Source organism: Pseudoliparis swirei, chromosome 10 (genome assembly GCF_029220125.1).
Source record: "Pseudoliparis swirei isolate HS2019 ecotype Mariana Trench chromosome 10, NWPU_hadal_v1, whole genome shotgun sequence".
NCBI lineage: Eukaryota > Metazoa > Chordata > Actinopteri > Perciformes > Liparidae > Pseudoliparis > Pseudoliparis swirei.
In genome coordinates this window covers 17,787,036-17,802,815 of record NC_079397.1, presented here as the reverse complement: position 1 = coordinate 17,802,815, position 15,780 = coordinate 17,787,036, and the positions used below count along the sequence as shown (strand labels likewise).

The 15,780-nt window shown below is 43.5% G+C and overlaps 1 protein-coding gene across 1 annotated transcript in view; it reads right to left on the bottom strand.

Annotated features, from left to right (window-relative positions):
• LOC130200408 (chemokine-like protein TAFA-2) overlaps nt 1-15,258 on the bottom strand; it is a 54,598-nt gene extending 39,340 nt beyond the window's left edge. The window contains exon 1 of the mRNA XM_056424671.1: nt 14,922-15,258. The gene's annotated coding sequence lies outside the window, so the exon portion shown is untranslated. The remainder of the gene's footprint in view (nt 1-14,921) is intronic.
• Between the last annotated feature and the right edge of the window lie 522 nt (nt 15,259-15,780).

Genomic DNA, 15,780 nt, shown 5'->3' with positions numbered 1-15,780 from the left:
ACGACTTCGACAGGTGCCGGCGGATAATTGGGCGGCGAGCCGGCTGCAACCGCCGCTGTCTCCTGGAGCTCATTCCTATCACTCAGAAGCCCCGCCCCCTCACCGGGCCGCCGCTCCAACGACCCGAATCCACCTGGAGAAGAAGAAGTCCTGCATGTTCCAGAAGGACTCAGTGTGTGTGTGTGTGTGTGTGCGTGTGTGCGTGTGTGTGTGTGTGTGTGTGTGTGTGTGTGTGTGTGTGTGTGTGTGTGTGTGTGTGTGTGTGTGTGTGTGTGTGTGTGTGTGTGTGTGTGTGTGTGTGTGTGTGTGTGTGTGTCAGCAGGACACATTCCTGGCAGTTGGATTAATTAAGATTCTGAATTAACAACAAAAGCTCAACTTTTATCTTTCAATCGTAAAATGGTCGTTTTTCGAAATTAGTTGTGATTTCACACGTTACTCACACACTGACTACACAATACACACTGACTACACACTGACTACACACTGACTACACACTACACACTGACTACACACTACACACTGACTACACACTGACTACACTGACTACACACTGACTCCTCTACACACTGACTACACACTGACTACACACTGACTACACACTACACACTGACTACACACTACACACTGACTACACACTACACACTGACTACACACTGACTACACACTACACACTGACTACACACTGACTACACACTACACACTGACTACACACTGACTACACACTGACTACACACTGACTACACACTACACACTGACTACACACTACACACTGACTAACTGACTACACACTGACTACACACTGACTCCTCTATTGACTACACACTGACTACACTCTGACTACACTGACTACACTGACTACACACTGACTACACTGACTACACTGACTACACACACTGACTACACACACTGACTACACTACACACTGACTACACACTGACCACACACTACACACTGACTACACACTGACTACACACTGACTACACACTGACTACACACTGACTACACACTGACTACACACTACACACTGACTACACACTGACTACACACTGACTACACACTGACTACACAATGACTACACATTACACACTGACTACACACTGACTACACACTGACTACACACTGACTGACTACACTGACTACACACTGACTACACTACACAGTGACTACACACTGATTACACACTGACCACTACACACTGACTACACACTACACACTACACACTGACTCCACTGACTACACACTGACTCCTCTAGTGACTACACACTGACTACACACTGACTACACACTGACTACACACTGACTACACACTGACTACACACTGACTACACACTGACTCCTCTAGTGACTACACACTGACTACACACTGACTACACACTGACTACACACTGACTACACTGACACACTGACTACACACTGACTCCTCTAGTGACTACACACTGACTCCTCTACTGACTCCTCTAGTGACTACACTCTGACTACACACTGACTACACACTGACTCCTCTAGTGACTACACACTGACTACACACTGACTCCTCTAGTGACTACACACTGACTACACTACACACACTGACTACACACTGACTACACTGACTACACACTACACACACTGACTACACACTGACTACACACTGACCACACTGACTACACACACTGACACACTGACTACACACTGACTACACTGACTACACACTGACTACACTGACTACACACACACACTGACTACACACACACTGACACACTACACACACTGACTACACACTGACTACACTGACTACACACTGACACACACTGACACACTGACTACACACTACACACTGACTACACACTGACTCCTCTAGTGACTACACACTGACTACACACTGACTACACACACTGACTCCTCGATTGACTACACACTGACTCCTCTGACTACACACTGACTACACACTACACTGACCACACTGACTACACTGACTACACACTACACACTGACTACACTGACACACACTGACTACACACTGACTACACACTGACTACACACTGACTACACACTGACTCCTCTAGTGACTACACACTGACTACACACTGACTCCTCTAGTGACTACACACTGACTCCTCTAGTGACTACACACTGACTACACACTGACTACACACTGACTCCTCCAGTGACTACACACTGACTACACACTACACTGACTACACACACACTGACTACACACACACTGACTACACACTGACTACACACTGACTACACACTGACTACACACTGACTACACACTGACTACACACTACACACTGACTACACACTGACTACACACTGACTACACACTACACACTGACTACACACTGACTACACACTGACTACACACTGACTACACACTGACTACACACTACACACTGACTACACACTGACTACACACTGACTACACACTGACTACACACTACACACTGACTACACACTGACTACACACTACACACTGACTACACACTACACACTGACTACACACTGACTACACACTACACACTGACTACACACTGACTACACACTGACTACACACTACACACTGACTACACACTACACACTGACTACACACACTACACACTGACTACACACTGACTCCTCTAGTGACTACACACTGACTACACACTGACTACACACTGACTCCTCTAGTGACTACACACTGACTACACACTGACTACACACTGACTACACACTGACTACACACTGAATACACTACACACTGACTACACACTACACACTGACTCACACACTGACTACACTGACTACACTGACTACACACTACACTGACTACACACTGACTACACACTGACTACACACTGACTCCTCTAGTGACTACACACTGACTACACACTGACTACACACTGACTACACACTGACTACACACTGACTACACACCACTACACACTGACTACACACACTACACACTGACTACACTGAATACACACTACACACTGACTACACACTGACTACACACTACACACTGACTACACACTACACACTGACTACACACTGACTACACACTACACACTGACTACACACTGACTACACACTACACACTGACTACACACTACACACTGACTACACACCACACACTGACTACACACTGACACACACTGACTACACACACACTGACTACACACTGACTACACACTGACTACACTGACCACACACTACACACTGACACTACACACTGACTACACACTACACACTGACTACACACTGACTACACACTGACTACACACTGACTACACACTACACACTGACTACACACTGACTACACACTACACACTGACTACACACTGACTACACACTGACTACACACTACACACTGACTACACACTGACTACACACTGACTACACACTGACTACACACTACACACTGACTACACACTACACACTGACTACACACTGACTACACACTACACACTGACTACACACTACACACACACTGACTACACACTGACTACACACTACACACTGACTACACACTACACACTGACTACACACTACACACTGACTACACACTGACTACACACTGACTACACACTACACACTGACTACCACCTTAGTGGTAATGACTTTATGAACTTCTTTAATGAAAAGATTTTAACTATTAGGGACAAGATTAATATTCTCTTGCCCTTAACCAGTGCCAATCTGTTCTCAAGTGGAATGGCCTTGGAAACCGCTGTATGCCCTGGTGTATATTTGGAGGGCTTTTCTCCCATCAACCGTGACCAATTATCTTCAACGGTTTCTACTTCTAACCCGTCTACCTGTCTCTTGGACCCCATCCCGACGAGGCTGCTTAAAGGCGTTTTGCCTTTAATTGGCGGCTCTCTATTAGATATTATCAATGTGTCTCTGCTAACAGGCCACGTACCACACTCCTTCAAGGTGGCTGTTATTAAACCTCTCCTGAAGAAGCCCACTCTGGATCCAGAGGTATTGGCTAACTACAGACCGATCTCTAACCTCCCCTTCCTCTCCAAGATCCTTGAGAAAGTGGTCGCAAATCAGTTGTGCGACTTTCTACATCATAATAGTTTATTTGAGAAATTTCAATCAGGATTTAGAAAACACCACCGAGACAGCACTGGTGAAAATTACAAATGACCTCTTAATGGCAGCAGATAAAGGACTCCTCTCTGTCCTGGTCTTGTTAGACCTTAGTGCTGCATTCGACACCATTGACCATGACATCCTGTTACAGAGACTGGAGCAGTCGATTGGCATTTCAGGCACGGCACTAATTTGGTTTAAATCCTATTTATCAGATCGATCTCAGTTTGTATTTGTAAACGATGGCGCCTCGATAACCACCAACGTTAATCACGGAGTTCCACAAGGTTCTGTGCTTGGACCAATTTTATTTACCTTATACATGCTTCCTTTGGGCAATATTATCAGGAAACACTCCATAAACTTTCATTGTTATGCAGATGACACTCAACTATATTTATCGATAAAACCAGAGGAGAGCAACCAACTCTGTAAAATTCAAGCATGTCTTAAAGACATAAAAACATGGATGACCTGCAACTTCTTGATGTTAAACTCAGACAAAACCGAAGTAATTTTAATCGGCCCTGAGCACCTCAGAGATCAATTATCTGGTGATGTGGATTCTGTAGACGGCATTGCCCTGGCATCCAACACCACTGTAAAGAATCTTGGCGTTATCTTTGATCGGGACTTGTCCTTTAACTCCCACGTAAAGCAAATCTCAAGGACTGCATTCTTTCATCTACGTAATATTTCAAAATCAGGCACATCTTGTCTCAAAAGATGCAGAAAAATTGGTTCACGCGTTCGTTACTTGAGACTGGATTACTGCAACTCCTTATTAGCAGGCTGCTCTAATAAATCTCTTAGGTCCCTCCAGTTGATCCAGAATGCTGCAGCTCGTGTTCTCACTAAAACTAAGAAAAGAGATCACATCACTCCTGCACTAGTTGCTCTGCACTGGCTCCCAGTAAAATCAAGAATCACTTTTAAAATTCTTCTCTTAACCTACAAAGCCTTGATTGGTGATGCTCCATCATATCTTAAGGAGCTTGTCGTACCATATTGTCCCACTAGAGCTACGCTCACTAAATGCGGGACTACTTGTAGTTCCTAGAGTCTTAAAAAGTAGAATGGGAGCCAGAGCCTTTAGTTATCAAGCTCCTCTTTTATGGAACCAGCTTCAATTTCAGTCCGGAGGCAGACACAGTCACCTCGTTTAGAGTAGACTTAAGACCTTCCTCTTTGACAGAGCTTATAGTTAGGGCTGAATCAGGTTCACCTGGTCCAGCCCCTTGATATGCTGCTATAGGCTTATAGCTGCGGGGACGTTTAGGATGCACTGAGTACCTATCTCCTCTTTTCTCTCCTTAAGGATGAATTTTCATCTCTCAATCACACGTTACTAACTCTGCTTTCTCCCGGAAGTCCTTTTGTCTTTACGTCTCATGGGGTCATCGGACCCTATGAGACGGCATAGATCCTATCTGCCTGATGGATCGTCTGGGTCGTGGAATTCCTGCTCATGACTACGCCACTGTCCTGTTGAGACTCCGCCCTCTCCTCCTCCCCACCGCCATCTGCCTGATGGATCGTGGAGGTCTCCATCGTGGAATATGCCTACTATGAACTATTCATACACTCTGTCATATTCATTGAATGTATTTTAACTCTAAATCTGTCCTTCTGGTCACATGACATCTATTGTTCTGTCCATCCTGGAGAGGATCCTCCTCTGTTCTCTCCTCCAGGTTTCTTCCTTTTTCCCCTGAAGGGTTATTTGGGAGTTTTTCCTGGTCCGATGTGAGGTTTTGGGGCAGGGATGTCTATGTGTACAGATTGTAAAGCACTCCGAGACAAATTTGTAATTTGTGAAATTGGGCTATACAAATGAAACTTGAATTGAACACACTGACTACACACTACACACTGACTACACACTGACTACACACTGACTACACTGACTACACACTACACACTGACTACACACTGACTACACACTGACTACACACTGACTACACACTGACTACACACTGACTACACACTACACACTGACTACACACTACACACTGACTACACACTGAATACACACTACACACTGACTACACACTGACTACACACTGACTACACACTACACACTGACTACACACTGACTACACACTGACTACACACTGACTCCTCTAGTGACTACACACTGACTACACACTGAACACACTACACTACACTGACTACACACTGACTACACACTACACACTGACTACACACTGACTCCTCTAGTGACTACACACTGACTACACACTGACTCCTCTAGTGACTACACACTGACTACACACTGACTACACACTGACTACACACACACTGATACACACTGACTACACTGACTACACACTACACTGACTACACACTGAATACACACTACACACTGACTACACACTGACTACACACTGAATACACACTACACACTACACACTGACTACACACTACACACTGACTACACATTAATTACACACTGACTACACACTGACTACACACTGACTACACACTGACTACACACTGACTACACACTGAATACACACTACACACTACACACTGACTACACACTACACACTGACTACACACTGACTACACACTGAATACACACTACACACTACACACTGACTACACAATGAATACACACTGACTACACACTGACTACACACTACACACTGACTACACACTACACACTGACTACACACTGACTACACACTGACACACTGACTACACGCCACACACAGCACACTACACACTACACACAGCACACTACACACTGCCATCTTCAGACCATTCTCATTCTCTTTGATCATTTATTCGGGGGGGGGGGGGGGGCTCATGTGAGTCTCATATTAATCGGCCGGCCACAGCTACTTCCTGCCCCCCCCCCCCTCCTCCTCCTGTTACGATGCCCCGGCCCGTGTAACTCTTATCTCTCCAGCTCCGACACGGCTGACAGGCTGTGTGTGTGTGTGTGTGTGTGTGTGTGTGTGTGTGTGTGTGTGTGTGTGTGTGTGTGTGTGTGTGTGTGTGTGTGTGTGTGTGTGTGTGTGTGTGTAAGCAATTAAAACGGATTATTTGCCAGATAAGTGAGGGGGGGGGGGCTCACACCGCTCAGGGCCACAGGGACACACACACAGGGCCCTCGCCACACAGCCCAGGTACAGCAGGGTGGATGTAAACAAAGATAAGGCTCTGTGTTCATGTGTGTGTGGCATGTTTATTTAACATGATATCTAGATGTCAAAGTAACAAACTGTCTGTTTCCACTTGTGATTCCCGGCAGGCCGACAGGCGTCACCCTCGGCATCGGGGTGATTCTTTAATATTACAGCCATAACAATAATCACTGCACAGATATCAATTCAGTCTAAAATGGAGTTGTTGTAGCCGTTAGCTTCACAGTTAGCGGGAAGCATGTGTGTGTGTGCATGTGTACATGTGTGTGTGTGTATGTGTGCATGTGTGTGTGTGTGTGTGTGTGTGTGCATGTGTGCGTGTGTGTGGCATCATCGTTGTCTCGTCGTGAGCTTGATGGCTAGTTAGAAACAATTCACCGAGGGCGACGAGTAAACGCTCCTCAAATATCAAAAACGTTGGACCTTTTTGGGTCTTTGTTATTATATTTATATTAGATTATTATAATTATTATAATAGTTATAATTTAATTATATATTCTTTACTATATTATTATTATTATTAGAAGTTCTTAATAACTTTATTATTTATATTATTATTAAAATTATATTTGTATTATATTATTATTTATTATTATATTATTATTATTATTATAAGTTATTAATAACTTGATTATAATATTTATATTATATAATACTACTTATATTATTATAAGAATTATATTATTATTATATTTGTATTATTATATTATCATTGTATTATATTTTAATTATTATTCATTATATTATTATTATTCTACATACATGTTGCTTTTCTGTTTTCTTCAATGTGTTTTTATTAGTGCTGTGAAAAATAACGCGTTAACTCAGTTAATTCAATTTCAGGTTTAACTAGTTGTTTTTTTTAACGCATTTAACGCATGCGCAGAATGAGCTTCCAATCTGTCTGTTGTTGGTCGTCGGGACGAAAAAAAAGTCACTTGCAAAATGATCTTCCAATACACCACTTCAATCTGAACTCTGTCCGCTCTCATGCAGACGGTCTGTTCATCGGTAATGATCCTTCCGCAGGTTCACCTCCGGAAACCTGGTGACGACTTTTACTTCCTGTAGATCAGGGTCTCAACACGTCGATCGCGACCTGCCAGTCGATCGCGGCGTAGTGTTGGTAGATCGCATGACATTAAAGAGATTGGCCCGCCCCTGACATGTTCTCTAGAGCACGTCTTTGTTCTTTTATTAAACTAAACGTCTGTTGTTGATCGTATCTCCACAGCAGCATGTCATTTCTGTCTCTTCGCGTTGCGTTAACACTTATCGATCTCCGTCTCGCGCGCCACAGAGCTCCGTGCGCGCGCATCGGGACCGAGCAAAAAAAAAGTCACTTGTCAATCTGTCCACCTGTCCGGGCCGGTGAGGTTTCAGCTTTGCAGCGGTGTCCCCGCCGTCCCTTTCATCACGGCCCAGTTCATGAAGAAAACCCACACAGTCAGTTTGCCTCAGCAGCTGCTAGAGGAAGACTAGAGGCCTTTAGATTGTATCATGATGGAGTTAATGGTTGACAAACAAGAGAAAAATGTTCTGTTTAAACCCTCCTGTTACCTTTACATTTACTAACATATTTTACCCTCGGGGTCAATTTGACCCCAGCAATTAAAACCTCCAGAAAATTATTATATTATTTTATGTTTGTTTGTTGACTACCTAAATAGCCCTTTAAATAAATAAAAAAGTTGATATTTCTTATATGTTTGACACAGTGAAAAACAGCCTGGGGTCAAATTGACCCCAAAGAACACCGACATTAAACATTGAATGGGGTCAAATTGACCCGAAAGGTAACAGGAGGGTTAAACATTCTGTTTAGGATGAAAATGTATTAATGTTCCATATGGAAGAAAACTGCTAAATAACTGCTGAGTTGCAGCACCATTGTATAGAAGAATGTATAAATGTATATATCCGTCTTTTGTCATAAATCTCTATGTTCTCACAAAATATACCGAGAATATCGGTAATATGTGATTAATCATGATTAATCCACAAAAACCTGTGATTAACCCGATTAAAATTTTTTTTCGTTTCACAGCCCTAGTTTTTATATTCTGTTATTTGTACATTTGTATATTAAATCTACAACGAGATCGTATCCGTGTAACTGGATTCAAATCCTGTTAATATTAATACGTGCACGCATACATGGAATTAAAATTCAAAAAGCTAATTCTGAAAAAATATATATATATTTTTGAATAGTTAGAAAAATATGCCTGCTGGAGGCACGGTTGGTTTCTATTCTTCTACTCATCGTATTCACGCTTAAAAAATAGAAACATGTATGTTGAATAATAATCCTATATTAAATAATAGTATAATACAAATATAATATAATAAGAATACAATTATAATTATAATTATAATAATAACATAATAATATAAATATTATAATAATAAAGTTATGAATAACTTATAATAATAATATAATACAAATACAAATTTAGTTATAATTACAATTATAATATAATTATATAATATAAATATTATAATAAAGTTATTAATAAATTATAATAATATTATAGTAAAGAATATAGAATTATAATAAAATAATAATAATAATATAATATGAATAGAATAATAACGCTATTTATAATAGTAATAATAATAATATAGTAAAGAATATGTAATTATAATATTATAATAATATAATAATAATATTATAATGATAATAATAATATAATATACATATAATAATAAAGTTATTAATAATAATAGTAATAACAGTAATAATAATAATAATAATTTAGTTTAAAAAATGTCATTCTAATATAATAATAATATTATTATAATAATAGTCATAATAATAGTAATAATATTATAATATAAATATAATAATTAATTCTAATAATAATGATAACAACAACAGTGACAATGTGTATGTAGATTGGAATGGGGGGGAAAAGAGAGAGAGTAAAAGCCTCCGCTCTCTGACGACGGCGTGCGGCGTAACGGAGAAGACCTCGACCTTGGCCGTGACCTTGGCGGCCGTGACCTGAACAAACTGTAATGAGTTCTGAACTTCTGCCCGACCTCAGTCCTGTTGTGGTTTCTCAGAGTGCTGAGAGCTGGTAAACAGGATATGGCGTCCCAGGTGGGTTGAGCCGGCATCGTGAAAGTACTGTCGGCTCGCCGCTCTGCACGAGCATCAGTCACCCAAAACTCAATGTGGATGGAGAGGGGGGGGGGGATGAGTCTAAGGTCCAACATGTTTGTGTGGAGGCTGAACTCGTCCTGCTGACGAGCCTCAGGGCAACGCTGAGACGAAGAGGCACAGCGGGGAGCCTCCGAGTCCTCTCGCCGCCGCGCTCAGTTCCTCTCGCTCCTCGTTCCGTCTCCTGCTCTCCTTTCCTTCTATCCTTTCCTTCTTCTTCTTCCTCCCCTCTGCATGAAGTCGGATCGCAGTAAACTGGAGCGGGGCTGTTTGATGAGTGGGAGGAGCATGCGTGATCACCGGGGCAGAGGAGTCAGGACAAGTGGAGTGAGTGAAGTCCATTTTAGTTTAAAGGCTTCCTCCCCGGCGTGAGGCCACGCCTCCTGCAACACGACGCTGAGCTTCCGGTCGCTCCGTCCCTTTAAGGGATCTTCCATTTCCTCAGACTGGCTGTGGGCGCCATGCTGTGAACAAACGCATTATGACCTTTGACCTTTGACCTATGTGTCAGATGTGAGGCTCTTATTGTATCAATGCTGGCTGATTGAGATCTTCATCTTTATATTTTATTAATAGGCCCATTTTATAGTCTATAAATTATTAGATGCATAAAACAAAAATGCGTAAGAAACCATGAAGCCAGATCTGTGTCCGTACGTCTCGTCGTACTTCACTAAAAACGACCTCTGCAGTCTGATGATCGTATCGACGGAGCAGCGGAGGGGATTCAAACCCACGACCTCCGGCTACCCAGAGTTCACGGCGGTGGATCAGATGGGTCTCACACTTCTGCCTCAACACAGACGGAGATATTAAAATATGAAGATCGGACCAGAACAATATTTACAAATATAGTCAGAAGAGACAGAAGAACCGTTTATTTATGATTTCATATTTAATGCAGAAGAAGAGAGAGTGAGAGAGATAGAGAGAGAGAGGGAGAGAGAGAGAGAGAGAGAGAGAGAGAGAGAGAGAGAGAGAGAGAGAGAGAGAGAGAGAGAGAGAGAGAGAGAGAGAGAGAGAGAGACAGAGAGAGGGAGAGAGAGAGAGGGAGAGAGAAAGAGACAGAGACAGAGAGACTGTGAAAGAGACTCTATGTGTGTGGTGGGGGGAGTGGGGGGGGGGGAGGGGGCCCTCGCTTCCTCCTCTCATCAAACATCGGCCAATCAGCCGCCGATATTTTTGCAAAAATTCCATCGTTGCAGAAAACAGGAAGAACATCCTCCCCTCTGAATGGAGAAAACCCAGAGTTCATCCAACATGGCCGCCCTCATCTTCATGGGGGGGGGCGGGGGGGGGGGAATGTCGTGAAAATGTTGATCATGAACAAATTAATGTAGCCACCGCAAAGACCCTCAAAGACCCTCAAGGACTCTCAAAGACCCTCAAAGACCCTCTAGGACCCCCCCACCGCCGGCACAGCGCACGTGCCAGCTGTCCGGCGGCGGGGCCAAGTTCAACCTTGTTGGCGAGCGGCAGCAGACCGTGGCTCCGGACCAACGGCGAGGACGAGGTCACGTGACCCGCGGCGCGAGGACGAGGTCACCGCCGCCTCACGGGGGACGGACTGGAGGAGCTGCCCAACGATGACATCATGCTGAAGAGAGTCTGGACAAGAATATAACCCTCCACTGAGAGGCATGCATGTAAATATATATTTATATTTATTAGTGCTGTGAAAAATAACGCGTTAACTCAGTTAATTAAATTACAGGTTTAACTAGTTGTTGTTTTTTAAACGCATTTAACGCATGCGCAGAATGAGCTTCCAATCCGTCTGTTGTTGGTCGTCGGGACGAAAAAAAAGTCACTTGCAAAATGAGCTTCCAACACACCTTCAATCTGAACTCTGTCCGCTCTCATGCAGACGGTCTGTTCATCGGTAATGATCCTTCCGCAGGTTCACCTCCGGAAACCTTGTTACGACTTTTACTTCCTGTAGATCAGGGTCTCAACACGTCGATCGCGACCTGCCAGTCGATCGCGGCGTAGTGTTGGTAGATCAATGACATTAAAGAGATTGGCCCGCCCCCTGACATGTTCTCTACAGCACGTCTTTGTTCTTTTATTAAACTAAACGTCTGTTGTTGATCGTATCTCCACAGCAGCATGTCATTTCTGTCTCTTCGCGTTGCGTTAACACTTATCGATCTCCGTCTCGCGCCACAGAGCTCCGTGCGCGCGCATCGGGACCGAGCAAAAAAAAAAGTCACTTGTCAATCTGTCCACCTGTCCGGGCCGGTGAGGTTTCAGCTTTGCAGCGGTGTCCCCGCCGTCCCTTTCATCACGGCCCAGTTCATGAAGAAAACCCACACAGTCAGTTTGCCTCAGCAGCTGCTAGAGGAAGACTAGAGGCCTTTAGATTGTATCATGGTGGAGTTAATGGTTGACAAACAAGAGAAACATTTTCTGTTTAAACCCTCCTGTTACCTTTACATTTACTAACATATTTTACCCTCGGGGTCAATTTGACCCCAGCAATTAAAACCTCCAGAAAATTATTAGAATTAATATTGCTTCCCAAGTTTAAGTGTGAGGTACTTTATGTTTGTTTGTTGACTACCTAAATAGCCCTTTAAATAAATAAAAAAGTTGATATTTCTTATATGTTTGACACAGTGAAAAACAGCCTGGGGTCAAATTGACCCCAAAGAACACCGACATTAAACATTGAATGGGGTCAAATTGACCCGAAAGGTAACAGGAGGGTTAAACATTCTGTTTAGGATGAAGATGTATTAATGTTCCATATGGAAGAAAACTGCTAAATAACTGCTGAGTTGCAGCACCATTGTATAGAAGAATGTATAAATGTATATATCCGTATTTTGTCATAAATCTCTATGTTCTCACAAAATATACCGAGAATATCGGTAATATGTGATTAATCATGATTAATCCACAAAAACCTGTGATTAACCCGATTAAAATTTTTAATCGTTTCACAGCCCTAATATATATATATATATATATACATATATATACACACATATATACACATATATACAGGACTGTCTCAGAAAATTAGAATATTGTGATGAAGTTCTTTATTTTCTGTAATGCAATTAAAAAAACCAAAATGTCATGCATTCTGGATTCATTACAAATCAACTGAAATATTGCAAGCCTTTTATTCTTTTAATATTGCTGATTATGGCTTACAGCTTAAGAAAACTCAAATATCCTATCTCTAAATATTAGAATATCATGAAAAAGTATACTAGTAGGGTATTAAACAAATCACTTGAATTGTCTAATTAACTCGAAACACCTGCAAGGGTTTCCTGAGCCTTGACAAACACTCAGCTGTTATAAATCTTTTTTTACTTGGTCTGAGGAAATATTAAAATTTTATGAGATAGGATTTTAGAGTTTTCTTAAGCTGTAAGCCATAATCAGCTATATTAAAAGAATAAAAGGCTTGCAATATTTCAGTTGATTTGTAATGAATCCAGAATGCATGACAATCAATGGTTTTTAATTGCATTACAGAAAATAAAGAACTTTATCACAATATTCTAATTTTCTGAGACAGTCCTGTATATGTATACACACATATATATATTTTTAAATAAATATATTTAAATATATATATATATATATAAATATAGGCGTTTATAAATACTCTTATAACCAGTCAACGTACAACATTATAAAACCCTGTGACGGTTGTAATCCTGTACATGGTTGCGTGACTCGGGGGTCCGGGCCCCTCCAAAAGGCCCCGAGACGAATCATTAGATTATTAATACGGTGACGAAGAAGAGTAAAAGTGATGCTGCTGCACTGCTGCCTAGTTAGTGAAGAAGAGTTTGACGGGAAGAAGAACAAGTTCATCCTCATGAACTCTGATGGGGGGGGGGGGGGGCAACTCCATCTGTGAGAAATGTTTGCCGAAACACAACAACCTGCACACCTGTACCATCCCGGGGTGGTTGACTGACCCCCCCCCCCCCACACACACACACACACACATGTCCCTGTGTTTCATCACCAGAGGACTCGCCGGACTTCAGGCTGACATTAGTCTCGCTGGGGGGGGGGGGGGGGGGTTACACCGAAGGGGGGGGGGGGTCACACCGGGAGTTGGACCTCCGCCGGTTCTGTTGAGCTTCTTAAAAAGTAGTTCTCACAGTAAAGAGACATTTCAATGACTCAGAGAGCTCGTGATGGGGAAACGAAGTGAAGCACACACACCTGTGTAATGAAGTCAAACACAAGGAAAATAACACACACACACGCACACACACACACACACGCACACACACACTCACGCACACACACACACAGCAGCTGCTTTGAAGCGCCTCTGCGTGTCACGGAGGAAAGTTGCGCTCCCGTCTCCAGATGTATTTTATGGATCAGATGAATAATATAATTAAAAGTCTGACTGTCACATCAAAGGGAACCAGGAGGGTGTTCAGCCCGGCCCGACCCCCCCTGAGGGGCCGCAGCTCGAGTCCTGCAGGGTCCACGTGGACCCGGTCTGTGGACCCGGTCTGTGGGGGTCTCTCCGCCGGCGGGGGGTCTCTTACCTGTAATAGTCCCGTCCGGCACCTCCGCGCCCTCTCACACCATCGGCGCGGCTGCTGCTACGATCCAGAGCCGAAGCTGAGATGAGGACGCATCTGAGTCCGGGATGAAGAGGAAGAGGAGGAGGAAAAAAAGAAGAAAAAAGAAAGAAAGACCCGGGAGCCTTTTATCTATTTTGTTCTGTTTCTTTCTTTCCGGATGAAACCAGACAGCCTCGATGTCAGAACCGGACTCGGGTCTTCTGGGTCGGCATCTCATCCGCCGCACAGCCTCCTGCCTCCCCCGCGTGCGTGTGCGCGTGCGCGCGCGTGTGTGTGTGTGTGTGTCTGTATTCCGTAGTGGTCCACAAACACGCGTCAAGTGGGTCCTGCTGGTGCGCCCAATGCCGACGGACACTCCCCCCCCCAATAATCCTCCTCCTCCTGCTCCTCCTCCTGCTCCTCCTCCTCCGACGGTATCACCGCGCACTGGTCGAGTGTAAGAATGTGTCCCAAGAGGTATCGATCCGGATCGATCGCTTTCAGTCCGCAGTCTGCGCTCCGCCGCTCTGCCGCTCTTCCGCGTCTGACAGCTCGAGCTTTGCGCGCACTAACTTTTATGGAGACCCCGGAGCGCCCCGCGCACCGCCGCTATACCTCCGCCGCGGACGCGTCATACACAGTATTCGGATTACCGTGAAGCACGCGTGTGTCACAGTGTTAACTTGGACGTCGCGCGCGCGCACTGGTCCTGAAAAAAAGAGGAGGATGCGTTTGAGTGAAGCTCAATGTGATAATCAATTCTCCTGTAAATATGGACGAGCTCAATGACGTCATGTGCAAGACAACCACCTACATTATTATTATTATAATTATTACTATT